The sequence below is a fragment of the Eurytemora carolleeae genome, unplaced genomic scaffold (assembly GCF_000591075.1).
Source record: "Eurytemora carolleeae unplaced genomic scaffold, Eaff_2.0 scaffold382, whole genome shotgun sequence".
Classification (NCBI taxonomy): Eukaryota; Metazoa; Arthropoda; class Copepoda; order Calanoida; family Temoridae; genus Eurytemora; species Eurytemora carolleeae.
Window position 1 is genome coordinate 144,458 of NW_019396297.1, and position 12,478 is coordinate 156,935.

A 12,478-nucleotide genomic window follows, 5' to 3' on the forward strand; every position below is an offset into this window, starting at 1 on the left:
TTATCAAGATATCCTTGTCCTACTTTTAACCTTTGTTTAAGCTAAGTTTATCAAGATATCTTTGTCCTCCTTTTAACCTTTGTTTAAGCTAAGTTTATCAAGATATCCATGTTCTCCTTTTAACCTTTGTTTAAACTAAGTTTATCAAGATATCCATGTTCTCCTTTTAGCCTTTGTTTAAGCTAAGTTTATCAAGATATCCATGTTCTCCTTTTAACCTTTGTTTCAGCTAAGTTTATCAATATATCCTTGTTCTCCTTTTAACCTTTGTTTAAGCTAAGTTTATCGAGATATCTTTGTCCTCTATAAAAGTGGGAATTTAACACGTTTCTAGATAGAAATGACAATTTCCTTTCTCGAAGAAAAGGGTTTAAAGAGAACCATGGTGAAGCAGGTAAGTAACTATTTAAAATAGCGTCAACAGTCTCATTAAGCCCTAACAATTCTTTACTTTCTTATCTAAACTCCAGTTTAAACCCAAAACGAAGATTGTTTGTTGAAAGTTGATTAGAAACTTTAAAAATATTTCTTCTTTTATTGCTTTTCTGCATTTTGGGGCAAGGTTTTAGATGCTTGATTTATAAAAAGACTGATTGATTGTTTTTTTAACGTTTAATTCTCTTCGCTAAAATAACTTTTTGATATTTGTTTTTTCAATAAAGAACAAAAAAGCATGTTTCACATATATAATGTAATTTCGATCATAAATGAAGTGTAAAGCAGTACAATTCCCCTAAAAAAAAACAATTAATAAAAGTATTCTTCAAACCTGTATCGATCAAATATGTTAAAACAAATTTTGAAAATTTCACAAAAAGAAAAATCAAATATGTTTGCTGCTAAGTAAGTAGAAATATAAGAATACACATGTCAATGGAGATCATCTAAAGACTGATTCTACGGATTATTTTATGCATGCTTTCTTACTTTTTTATTCAAGATATATAGCTTTACCCATTTGCTTGAATTTTGAGGATTTTGTCTTTGAAAGCTTGTATCATTGTAGAGAATACGTGTATATATTGTACACACATTTACAGGGTTTATTCGAATATTTAAATTTGAATATTTACATAATGTCATATATTCCTAGATGTTTATGTAAACAACATCGTTCATGAGATATGTAGAGACGCAAAACAATTGTGAAATTACAGTAGGAGACATTAGTTCAAAACTAATACTTGGCCCATTTCTAACACTAAGTGTCAGAAACATGGGCACAAATTGAAATACTGGATTTTTGGGCCCTGGCCCAGATCCAGGGTATAAATCGATAAACTATTAAACATGACGAGGACAACAATTCCCAATTTTAAACTATTTTCTGAAAACACTATACCTATACACTAAAACCTACTCCTGGAGTAAAGTTCTGGTCTGAACCTACTTCTGGAGTAATGTTCTGGTCTGAAACTACTCCTGGAGTAAAAGTTCTGGTCTGATCCTACTCCCGGAGTAAAGTTCTTGTCTGATCCTACTCCTGGAGTAAAGTTCTGGTCTGAACCTACTCCTGGTGTAAAGTTCTGGTCTGAACCTACTCCTAGAGTAACGTTCTGGTCTGATCCTACTCCTGGAGTAAAGTTCTTGTCTGATCTTACTCTTGGAGTAAAGTTCTGGTCTGAACCTACTCCTGGAGTAAAGTTCTGGTCTGATCCTACTTCCGGAGTAAAGTTCTGGTCTGAACCTACTCCCGGAGTAAAGTTCTGGTAATCCTAATCTCGAAGTGAAGTTCTGGTCTGATCCTACTCCTGGAGTAAAGTTCTGGTCTGATCCTACTCTAGGAGTAAAGTTCTGATCTGATCCTACTCTTAGAGTAAAGTTCTGGTCTGATCCTACTCCTAAAGTAAATTTATGGTCTGATCCTACTCCCGGAGTAAAGTTCTGGTCTGATCCTACTCCTGGAGTAAAGTTCTGGTCTGATTCTACTCCTAGAGTAAAGTTTCGGTCTAATCCTACTCCTGGAGTAAAGTTCTAGTGTGATCCTACTCCTGGAGTAAAGTTCAGGTCTGATCCTACTCCCGGAGTAAAGTTCTGGTCTGATCCTACTCCCGGAGTAAAGTTCTGGTCTGATCCTACTCCCAGAGTAAAGTTCTGATCTGATCCTACTCCTAGAGTAAAGTTCTGATCTGATCCTACCCCCGGAGTAAAGTTCTGGTCTGAACCTACTCCCGGAGTAAAGTTCTGGTTTGATCCTACTCCTGGACTAAAGTTCAGTTCTGATCCTACTCCTGGAGTAAAGTTCTGGTCTGATCCTTCTCCTGGAGTAAAGTTCTGTTCTGATCCTACTCCCGGAGAAAAGTTCTGATATGATCCTACTCCTAGAGTAAAGTTCTGGTTTGATCTTACTCCTAGAGTAAAGTTATGGTATGATCCTACTCCCGGAGTAAAGTTCTGGTCTGATCCTACTCACGGAGTAAAGTTCTGGTCTGATCCTACTCCTAGAGTAAAGTTATGGTCTGATCCTACTCCTGGAGTAAAGTTCTGGTCTGATCCTACTCCCGGAGTAAAGTTCTGGTCTGATCCTACTCCTGGAGTAAAGTTCTGGTCTGATCCTACTCCTGGAGTAAAGTTCTGGTCTGAACCTACTCCTGGAGTAAAGTTCTGGTCTAAACCTACTCCTAGAGTAAAGTTCTGGTCTGATCCTACTCCCGGAGCAGAGAAGGTTCAGTGTTCATTTAAAATGAGATGTAACAAAAAAGATGGCGCATTGCATTAATATGTAAAAGTAAAATACTGACACCCCTTTCATTGTTGAAAATCAATGAATACACGTGTCATTTAATCCCATCTTCTCTTTCAAGCAAAATTATTTATTTTATTAAATTCCTTTGCAATATTAACTCTTATCACAACATGCTAGAAATAAAGCCCCCCCCTCCCCTTGAAAAAAAACCAATACAACAAAATTCTGTGGGATAAAAACTCTAGTTGTGTTAATTAAAGAAAATTAGCTCACTACGCTATGCCATCTAGACAAGGAGTTAAACTCTTAATATTTGCAACCTGATGGTTTAAACCTTTATTTTATACATATCACATAATTCATAGTTTCAAATATATAAAGTCTACGTCATTTGGTTGTTAGGAACTAGGTATTAGAAAATCAGAGTTTAGTAAAATCGTTCGGTCAATAAGATCGTTCTTTCAGTAAAAAAACTATAGTTTTGTAAAAAAAACTATCGTTTTTAAAAAGTTTGCTCCAAAAAATCGTTTGTTCAGCAAAATACTTCTTTCTCAAGTTCGTTTGAACGATTTTAAATCGTCGTTTTTGTTTTTTAAAAATGATAATTTTGTCATTACTCTGAACGATCCCTTTCGTTCGTCTATCGTTCATTCTAAAAATATTCGTTCGTTCAAAAAACCGATGCCCAGCTTTAGTTTTAGATTCTCTGCAGAGAAGAATAAATTACAAGCATTACAATGGAGCATGGTTTTAATTACAGATCTATTTAGTGCAGTAATTATACCTTATTACCAGGAAAGGGGTCAATTAGCACTAATTACACTAAATTAAGATAATTTCTTCCTTTCTTATTTTCTCTTCTCCTAAGACTAAAACTGTCGCAAAAATCAAAAATAAAGCAAGACCACGAATTAAAATCCACTTTAAATCTTTAAATCTTTAATAACATTTTTTTCGAAACTTTGTCTTGGTTGAAGGTTTGGGTGGGGTGGGGGGAGGATTGGTGTGGGATTAGAATCTATAAAAACTTTTATTGAATTGGTTAAACTTGTTCTATTTTCTTCAATAAAAGTGACAACATGAAGATTCAGTACTAATTCTGTTTCCCATAATATTCTTTTTACAAAGATAGTAAACAATAGTTGAAGGGATCACCAAAACCATACTGCAGTCCTTCAATTATCATACAGGGAAATTTTCATCTTTCTAAACATCCCAACGAATGATTTTACAGGTTCTTTAATGCAAATCGAATTTTGTTGGACCTTCGCTGGGGACATGTGAGCTACCACACAAAATTCGGGCCTTGTCAGTTCAGCCGTTTTGACGTTTATTGAATACAAACGAACAGACGAACACCCAAGCAAAGTATATATATATAGATAATATGTACTTTTTAAAGAATGAATAACCTTAGCACCAGGAGAAGGACGAAAATAGCGCCTTTAAAGCTGTAATTGTTCAAGCCAAATAACACCAATAAAACAATAATGCCAAGTTTTTATATTTTTATGAAACTATATTTTCTGTTTATTGCTAAGCCAGAAGCTATAAATAATGAAATATGGATGAATTATATGAAAAATGAAAAATGTTAAGAACAAAACTCTTTAAGGGACTGTAATTGTAATTTCAACTTCAAAGAGGCCAATGCACGATTAACAATGGTACCCTTAAAAAGCTTTGTCTGATTTAAATTAGATATCAATGTTTTTGTTTTTAAACTGTTTGGTTTTTTTATTTGCGGTTCCTCTGCAAAAGTGAATTGAGCATTTTCTTGCTTATAAGAATTAATTGAGAAATTATCAAAATTAAACACTTTTTGAGTCAATAAAAACGACGGTATCTTGCAGTCTACATTCGTTATCATTTTAGGGCTCCGTTGGTACCCTTGTAAGTCGGGCATTGCCATTTTGGCATGAAGGGGAACTTGAAATTAAGCTTACAGTCCAAATAAATGAACATGCTACTCCCAAATCATGACATTCAACGCTTTGACGTACTGAAAGTACAGTGATAAGCAAAGTATCAGTGGTCCCCAAAGTACAGTGTTCACCAAAGTACAGTGTACTGAAAGTACAGTGATAACCAAAGTACAGTGTACTGAAAGTACAGTGGTCACCAAAGTACAGTGTTCACCAAAGTACATTGTACTGAAAGTACAGTGGTCACCAAAGTACAGTGTACTGAAAGTACAGTGCTCACCAAAGTACAGTGTACTGAAAGTACAGTGGTCACCAAAGTACAGTGTACTGAAAGTAAAGAGGTCACGAAAGTACAGTGTACTGAGAGTAAAGAGGTCACCAAAGTACAGTGTACTGAGAGTAAAGAGGTCACGAAAGTACAGTGTACTGAAAGTACAGTGGTCACCAAAGTACAGTGTACTGAAAGTAAAGAGGTCACCAAAATAAAGATAATTTAAAATTTAGAAGTTAATAAAGGATAAGACTTTAATGACGACCTTTGGAAAGCGATTGTTTCGTTTTAAAAACGACGAAGAAAAAACAAAAACCAACGATCGTTTTAAAAACTTTTGTTTATGAAAAATATCGTTTTATTGGAAACGGTCGTTTTTTGAAAAAGACCATTCGTTAAGGACCATTTAAAAAGAAAATGCATTTTTTTGGTCGGAAAATCTGAGGTCAGAAAACATTCAGGTTATTTGTCCCGATTTTAAAAAAACATTTAAGACAACCTTATCTTCCATTAAAAAAGTTTAAATTAATTATCATTAATCTTAGATTAATGTTTTTAAAAGTTCAAAAAGTTTTCTGAGAACGAAACGATCGTTTTTAGAAAACAGAAAAACGAAAAACTATTGTTTTTTCGATCGTTTGTAAAAACAATTAACAAGTAACTCTTTAAAGTAAAACAATCTGAAGTTTAAATTTGGTCAATTCTTCCCTGACTTGTATATTAATTTGTTACGGCAAGAAAGTTACCAAAGCTGTTTAATTCTTCTCATCTATTTTGGGTAACCCTGTATTTACTTGTTAAAGCTTTAGTTTTTACTAGCTGATANTACATTCTTTCATCCTCTATACATTCTTTCATCCTCTATACATTCTTTCATCCTCTATACATTCTTTCATCCTCTATACATTCTTTCATCCTCTATACATTCTTTCATCCTCTATACATTCTTTCATCCTCTATACATTCTTTCATCCTCTATACATTCTTTCATCCTCTATACATTCTTTCATCCTCTATACATTCTTTCATCCTCTATACATTCTTTCATCCTCTATACATTCTTTCATCCTCTATACATTCTTTCATCCTCTATACATTCTTTCATCCTCTATACATTCTTTCATCCTCTATACATTCTTTCATCCTCTATACATTCTTTCATCCTCTATACATTCTTTCATCCTCTATACATTCTTTCATCCTCTATACATTCTTTCATCCTCTATACATTCTTTCATCCTCTATACATTCTTTCATCCTCTATACATTCTTTCATCCTCTATACATTCTTTCATCCTCTATACATTCTTTCATCCTCTATACATTCTTTCATCCTCTATACATTCTTTCATCCTCTATACATTCTTTCATCCTCTATACATTCTTTCATCCTCTATACATTCTTTCATCCTCTATACATTCTTTCATCCTCTATACATTCTTTCATCCTCTATACATTCTTTCATCCTCTATACATTCTCTCATCCTCTATACATTCTTTCATTCTCTATACATCCATCCTTCCATCCATGCAAGGTTACAATGGAAGGAAAGTTAATTGCAGTTGCGTATACTCTGCGTATACATATTGAAACCAGTTCGATCTCTCTGGGCGGAATTTGTAAACAAGAATAGATGCATCAGTGTTCGTTTAGTATCTGAGGAGGTTAAAAGCATTAAATTTAGATAATTCACATAATAGTTTCCTATGACCAGAATATTTCATTGATTTTTTTATGTGAAACATGGATCCCATGTCAGGCTTCGACATCCTCTTGTGTTTACATTACCGCCCAGAGACAGTACACTGCAGTACAAAAGATGCGTATACACCTCTCAAATAACTTTTCTTGCATTATAACCTTGCATCCATGATAGTATTTATTCAATATAAACACTGCTACTAAGGTTTGTAGTGTAGGGGTCAACAAAATACACCAAGAAATACAAAAAAATTCAGACTGGGAATAAAAGTAAAACAGTTTATTCTTTTTGACTCATTGATTAATGACAACTGTTTTTTCCTGATTAAAACTATAGTGTTGATCTACATGACCAGGTTTATGTTGAAACTTTTCTTCATTTGTCTTTAACTTTTTACATTTATCTTGCTGGACTTTAGACTTTAGAGGAATACAAACAAGTTCTGTATACGACTTAAAATAAAAACTTACATGAAATGTTTAATCTTAATTTATCGATAATTATTATTAACCCTAATTCTACTCAGACTTTATGCTAAAAACAGGATTTAACAAAAAAATGGATTTTTACAAAAAGTAATAAATACAGAGGCCCCATAGTAGTCTACAGATATCTTACGTTATGCATTGTTCGCAGATCTAAATGCACTTATTAGTAAATACACAAATCAGGTATTGCGATTAACCTAACCTAGATACCTATTTATATAACTCCATTGAACCCATATTGTGATTAGTTTAACTATGTTATATATTACGAGCACGACGCATAACTTGTATAATTACGTCTATTAAACTTAATCTTTAATCTAGAACCTAAATATACTCTGTTGGTAAAGAAAAGCTGTGGAGTGGTTGAATTGTAGAAAATAAGGGATAGATAGCCCTATTTTTCAACATTTCTTCCCCCCCCCCATTTGTAATAAATACAGAGGCCCCAAAGAAATCTAGATATATTACGTTATACATTGTTTTAAGATCTAAATAGTAAATATGCTTATTAGTAAATACGCTAATCATGTATTGCAATTAACCTAATCTACATATGTATATATATTTAACTCCACCAACCCCATATTGTGAATAGCTAAATTACTTTGTATATTACGACGCATAACTTGTAATTACGTCTATTAAACTTAATCTTTAATGTAGAACCTATATACTCAGTTGGTAATGGTACAGATTCCCCTTAAATTACAGTGAGAGAGTAATCGTTCCTTGTTTTAACGAANTAACAAATTTGCATGTTTGATAATAGTAAACTTCTACAGAAGACAATTTCAAATCGTTGAACCCGTAAATCTTTATAAGTCCAAATGTATTAAAAGTTTTTGTAAAACGAATCTAGCAATTGCCCATCGCTATATTTAAACCTACAGGAATAACCACAAAGATCGAATGTTGCCAAGAGAGAGCCTTCACGTGGTGCAACCGACAGTGCTGCGAAGCACTGCAAAGCCTCTCATCAAACTCTTCAGTTTCTGACAAGGAACCAAGAGATCTTTCTTTCAGGAGTTAAAAACTCGCATTCTTTGGGGTAACTTGTAACTTAATTAATCACCCTAAACCTTTTGAAGTTAATATCTCAATCTTAAACAATATGTAAAATTGTAATAAGAAATTATGTAATGCCAATGGAAATGGAAATATATTTTTTAAAGAGTAATATATCTGAGTGAAAAAATTGTAAGTGCAGCTCTACGGTAGAAATATTTTTACATACTATAAGAGTAATTTTCAGTTTTGAGCACTTAAAATACTCACTTTTTATGGTTATTTCTTTAAAAAAATTGCATGGGGCTACGCCCCCTGCACCCCCTCGCTCACTACGTTTTGCTCGGTACTATATCCAATATTATTCAGAATTTGACCCCCCCCTTTTTAAAAAGCTGGATCCGCCCCTGTAACAATAGAGAATTATTAGGGAATTATCCCGAAGACGAAAATCTAGTTTCTAAAAATACGGTAAAACTCAAAATAAAATTTACGTTTTTATTAACAATTTATTTATATCTTCGTAAATTTTAAACTACAATAACACCTTTTACGAAATTTTCCCATAAGTCCAAAAATTAAAAGAATTTTTCAGGGTGTACCAAATGTTGGCCCTACCGTTTTGCAGTTTATGTGGGATACAAACAAAAAAACTTTACCAAAACAAGCAAATAAAAGTTGGAACGGGACGGGATAGAAATAGAAAAAAATCGTAAAATGCTCTTATAGATATCAATACATCATTTGAAAACTACTCATTTCCATAGGAAGACGACATTAAAGCAATACTTAAGTGCATATACAGGGTGTCCCACGAAACATGACATTTAAAAAATCGTTATTTTTAGTTAAAACATCCTGTTGCTTCATTATCTTTTACTTTGAAATCAATTTTAAGCAACAGCTATAATAAAAATATCAAAAATTTTCTTTATTCACGAAAACAAAATTTCGGATAAAGTGTTTTAAAAAAAAGGTGAATGTTCTTTTTTCAATTTGATGAAAGCTTTGTTTAATAACTTTGATAACAATTCTGATGGATTAAGAAGGAATCATTTGTTAGATTTTTATTAAATTTGAAACTTTGGTTCCCGCATTCTCCATAGGTTTCAATATTAGATAAGTTTTACACAAAATGTGAAAGGTAAATCTCTGACGAGAGAAAACTGTAAAATAGGATTAAATTTAGCAAGTCACAATAAACATGGGGTTTAGAAGTGACGCTATATTTCCATATTGCAATCTTCACTTATAAGATAAAACAAATATTAGACCATTTTCTCATGACATTAACTAACATCATTTGATTCTCCAAAAAAAACTGTTGAAATAAAAAAAATGAGAATTCTATTTAATTTTTTAAAAATAAAATGTGAATACAATGATAATATTTCCTTTTAACTATAAATTTTTGTGCTTCATACTTTTAAAAATTGAACCACTGTGATTGCTACAAATTACAATGTCTTTTTTTGCAGTGCAAAAAAAGATGTTTGTTTGATTACGTATTTTAAACCTTTAGTCTTGTTTATTTTTGGTTTATTAACAGACTAGAGGAATTGTCCAATGGAGGAAATTCACCTGGGTGCGTTTAAAAAAATTTTATTAAAAAACTTATTCCTTTCTTAATAAATTAGGCTTTTAGGGACCTTTGCGCCCATCTTCTATTTCACGAGCAGCCGTAGTACATTTGAATTTACGAGCCGGGTCAAGCTTTCCGGTCCCAGTTTGTACTGTATCGCCCGGACATTGGTTTAATAGAGCAGACACTCAATAGGATTAGCCGGTGCAACAAGGTTGACGCGGTCAGACTTTAGGTTGAATTTACTTTTACTTAAGGGTCAGAGGTGCGTGATTTCAATTTCTTTGTATATCTACTTTGTAAAACAAAAACAACAAAGTTTTGCGGATTTTATTTACAAATTTCGTGGATTTTCAAAAAGTTAATGCGTTTAAAAAATTTCTCTTAAAAAACTTATTCCTTTTTTTTGTAAATTAGACTTTTAGGGACATTTGCGCCCATCTTCTATTTCAATTGTAGACATTTTCTCTTTGTATATCTACTTTGTAAGAAACATTTTTTTGCAGATTTTATTTAAAATTTCATGGATTTCCAAAATTTAATGCAAATCGAATTTTGTTGGACCTTCGCTGGGGACATGTGAGCTACCACACAAAATTCGGGCCTTGTCAGTTCAGCCGTTTTTACGTTTATTGAATACAAACGAACAGACGAACACCCAAGCAAAGTATATATATTTAGATAATATGTATACTTCTTAAAGAATGAATAATCTTAGCACCAGAAGGACGAAAATAGCGCCTTTAAAGCTGTAATTGTTCAAGTCAAATAACACCAATAAAAACAATAAGGCCAAGTTTTTATATTTTTATGAAACATGAAAAATATCGTTTTATTGGAAACGGTCGTTTTTTGAAAAAGACCATTCGTTAAGGACCATTTAAAAAGAAAATGCATTTTTTTGGTCGGAAAATCTGAGGTCAGAAAACATTCAGTCTATTTGTCCCGATTTAAAAAAAAAACATTTAAGACAACCTTATCTTCCATTAAAAAAGTTGAAATTAATTATCATTAATCTTAGATTAATGTTTTTAAAAGTTCAAAACGGGTGGTTCATTTTCAAAAACGATAGTCTTTTTCTGAGAACGAAACGATCGTTTTTAGAAAACAGAAAAAAGAAAAACTATTGTTTTTTCGATCGTTTTTAAAAACAATTAACAAGTAACTCTTTAAAGTAAAACAATCTGAAGTTTAAATTTGGTCAATTCTTCCCTGACTTGTATATTAATTTGTTACGGCAAGAAAGTTACCAAAGCTGTTTAATTCTTCTCATCTATTTTGGGTAACCCTGTATTTACTTGTTAAAGCTTTAGTTTTTACTTGTTGATATGATAATGAACATCTTTTTTTGTAGATAGATTTTTTAAACTCTTTTTTGGGGTCTAAAAGTCGTCGTTATATTCCACAGTTTTATAGGACTACTGTATCTGTATCTATGTTGCATTTCTGATCATAACTCAGGAACCCGTTTAACGGAAATTTTCTTGGCAATTGGGTAAAAAAAATTCTAGATTAAGTTTGGAGAATTTTATTGAGAAAGTTTAGTTTCCAGGCGAAGGTGGGTTCCCAAGCTAGTACAACAGACATTTGTTGAAATAATTCTATTTCTAAGACCATAAAACTGACAATGCGAAGATTTAATGCAAATTCTTTCCTGAAAATGTTCTTTTCGAAGTTTTGTGTTTAACAAGAAAATAATTATAAAACATGATTTTCCGACTTGTTAAACATTTTAATATACTATTGATGTAATTTCAAGTGACCCTTCTTATTTTCAAGTGGCATGACTGATTCACAAGGGAACCCTCTCTGTATAAGGATGTAGAGAGAAGGTGAGAGTATAAGGATAAAGAGAGAAGGTGAGAGTATAAGGGTAACAAATGCCTTACTCCAATAGTGCTTTAAGTCTGTATCAATCCAGGTGCAACTTGCTCAAAACTCTTTCTTTCTAAAACTTCTGAAGTTCTGACCGTAATAAAACAGAGTTCGTATTCAACTAAACTATATTTTGGAAAAAAATTTCAGGGTGTACCAAATGTTGGCCCTACCGTTTTGCAGTTTATGTGGGATACAAACAAAAAAAACTTTACCAAAACAAGCATATAAAAGTTGCAATGGGACGGGATAGAAATAGAAAAATCGTAAAATGCTCTTATATCAATACATCATTTGAAAACTACTTATTTCCATAGGAAGACGACATTAAAGCAATACTTAAGTGCATATAAAGGGTGTCCCACGAAACATGACATTTAAAAAATCGTTATTTTTAGTTAAAACATCCTGTTGCTTCATTATCTTTTACTTTGAAATCAATTTTAATATAACATGACTCCCATATAATATTTTTATTGATTTTTGGTACCAAACAACTCAACAAATTATGGAAAAAGACATTCTAAACTATTCACCAACTGTCATGTTTCGTGGGACACCCTGTACTATAAAATAATTAAACCCTTTATTAAGTAAAATGGTTCTGTTTACACTACACAGTACACATGCTGTGTCTCATGTTCATTGAACTATTTTAAATCATTTATTGAGTCTAAAAAGTCATTTTCCACAGTTTTTTGTTTCTCGCTGCAGTGTGTCAAAAGAGAAGGTTTTTTTTTCAGCCAAAAAGGGTTCACATTCAATACACAGGGTGTCCAACGAAACATGACAGTTAGTGAAAAGTTTTGAATGTTTTTTTTCATATACTGTATTAAATATTGAAGACTGTTTGTGCAGTTTATTTGGTTAAAAATTCTTTTACTAAAATATATTTTATTTAAAATCAATTTTACTATAATACGACTGTCATATACTATT